The sequence below is a fragment of the Pangasianodon hypophthalmus genome, chromosome 16 (genome assembly GCF_027358585.1).
Source record: "Pangasianodon hypophthalmus isolate fPanHyp1 chromosome 16, fPanHyp1.pri, whole genome shotgun sequence".
Taxonomy (NCBI): Eukaryota; Metazoa; Chordata; class Actinopteri; order Siluriformes; family Pangasiidae; genus Pangasianodon; species Pangasianodon hypophthalmus.
Genome location: NC_069725.1, coordinates 25069755 through 25072254, shown reverse-complemented (window position 1 = coordinate 25072254; position 2500 = coordinate 25069755). Strand labels below are relative to the sequence as shown.

The 2500-nt window shown below is 43.8% G+C and overlaps 1 protein-coding gene across 1 annotated transcript in view; it reads left to right on the top strand.

The window, feature by feature from the left end:
* LOC117599278 (acidic leucine-rich nuclear phosphoprotein 32 family member B) overlaps positions 1-2500 on the top strand; it is a 6332-nt gene that overhangs the window by 748 nt on the left and 3084 nt on the right. The window lies entirely within an intron of this gene.

The window sequence follows — 2500 nt, the reverse complement described above, 5'->3', positions numbered from 1 at the left end:
TAGCACTTAGGTAGTCTTTTATTTCGCCTGTATTTGCTCTTTTTTTCTGTATTTTCTCTTCTTAGTTCTTAAATAAAAGATTTTATTATTAACTTTATTACTAACAATGAAAGTTCACTCTTTGATATCAGTGAAATTAATTCAGTGGTTGTGTTATATGGAGTGTGCTAATTTCAGAAGATAACTTGCTAACCGAGGTGAGGGAAATGGCCTCCCTGACTGCTGAACATCATAATTATTATATAATGGAAAAAAAATACATTTCGGTGGTTAAACAGAAAGGATCTGAACTCTCAATATGATTTGTAGCAGATGCGCTAATACTGCTACGCGTTTTAAACCATTTTAAACCAGGCGGTTACAACTCTTACCCAAAAAGGGTCCTATGGGGGTGCAGGTTTTGTTGGAGGCAGGATCCGGTGCAGCACTGACTGTGGCTAGCTTTTACACGGCGCGATTTGGTTACTATGGCAACACAACGGGCTGCGCTGTGGAGAGCTAGCGATATTAAGAAGAAATAAAGTAAAATAAAAACATGAAAATAGAAAGTAACACGAGCGATTATTTAAAATGACTAATTCCTAATATTTATTTAAAATAAACTGTTAATATATTAAAATCCGAAACAATGTAAAACCAGTAGAAAGGGTAAAGTTTATTCTTAATTATTTATTATTAAAGAAAAGCTTTAGCTCCAGACACTGAAATGCGTCACACAGCGTTACTGTTACTGTTACTCACTGTTACTGTTACTCACTGTTACTGTTACTCACTGTTACTGTTACTCAGCGTTACTCAGGGCGACTGTTACTGGTACTCAGCGTTACTGGTACTCAGCGCTACTGTTACTCAGCGTTACTGTTACTCACTGTTACTCAGCGCCACTGTTACTCAGCGCCACTGTTACTCAGGGCGACTGTTACTGTTACTCAGCGTTACTGTTACTCAGCGTTACTGTTACTCAGCGTTACTGTTACTCACTGTTACTGTTACTCAGCGTTACTCAGGGCGACTGTTACTGGTACTCAGCGTTACTGGTACTCAGCGTTACTGGTACTCAGCGTTACTGGTACTCAGCGTTACTGGTACTCAGCGTTACTCGGGGCGACTGTTACTCAGCGTTACTGTTACTCAGCGTTACTGTTACTCACTGTTACTCGGGGGGCGACTGTTACTCACTGTTACTCGGGGCGACTGTTACTCACTGTTACTCGGGGCGACTGTTACTCAGCGCTACTCGGGGCGACCGTTACTCGGGGCGACCGTTACTCGGGGCGACCGTTACTCGGGGCGACCGTTACTCACTGTTACTCAGCATTACTCAGGGCGACTGTTACTCAGCGTTACTCAGGGCGACTGTTACTCAGCGTTACTCAGGGCGACTGTTACTCAGGGCGACTGTTACTCAGGGCGACTGTTACTCAGGGCGACTGTTACTCAGGGCGACTGTTACTCAGGGCGACTGTTACTCAGCGTTACTCAGGGCGACTGTTACTCAGCGTTACTCAGGGCGACTGTTACTCAGCGTTACTCAGGGCGACTGTTACTCAGCGTTACTCAGGGCGACTGTTACTCAGGGCGACTGTTACTCAGCGTTACTCAGGGCGACTGTTACTCAGCGTTACTCAGGGCGACTGTTACTCAGCGTTACTCAGGGCGACTGTTACTCAGCGTTACTCAGGGCGACTGTTACTCAGCGTTACTCAGGGCGACTGTTACTCAGCGTTACTCAGGGCGACTGTTACTCAGCGTTACTCAGGGCGACTGTTACTCAGCGTTACTCAGCGCGACTGTTACTCAGCGTTACTCAGCGCGACTGTTACTCAGCGTTACTCAGCGCGACTGTTACTCAGCGTTACTCAGCGCGACTGTTACTCAGCGTTACTCAGCGTTACTCAGGGCGACTGTTACTCAGCATTACTCAGCGCGACTGTTACTCAGCGTTACTCAGCGTTACTCAGGGCGACTGTTACTCAGCGTTACTCAGCGTTACTCAGGGCGACTGTTACTCAGCGTTACTCAGCGTTACTCAGGGCGACTGTTACTCAGCATTACTCAGGGCGACTGTTACTCACTGTTACTCAGCATTACTCGGGGCGACCGTTACTCAGCATTACTCAGCGCGACTGTTACTCCGGGCGACTCTGCCTTACTTCAGCCACACTGCGCACTGCTTCACCTTAACACTTCTAATTTTATTAAGATGACATTATTTCAGTAAAATCTTTTATAAATAATAAGTATTATTTCATCTCTATAAAATGTCATCTCCAAAATTTCAGAGTTACATAAAAGATTTAAAATGAGACAAAGAATAAAACATTTTATGATTAAATAAAATTGATTAAAAGCCAAAACAAGCAATTACAGTGAGGATAAATAGTAAAAGATGTGAGTGCAATAATTAATAATTAGCCCCCAATCACTAACCCACAGCTAGTAAAACTAGTTAATTAGACTAACGAGTATAATAAGTGTTTTATTAGTGATGTACACTCTG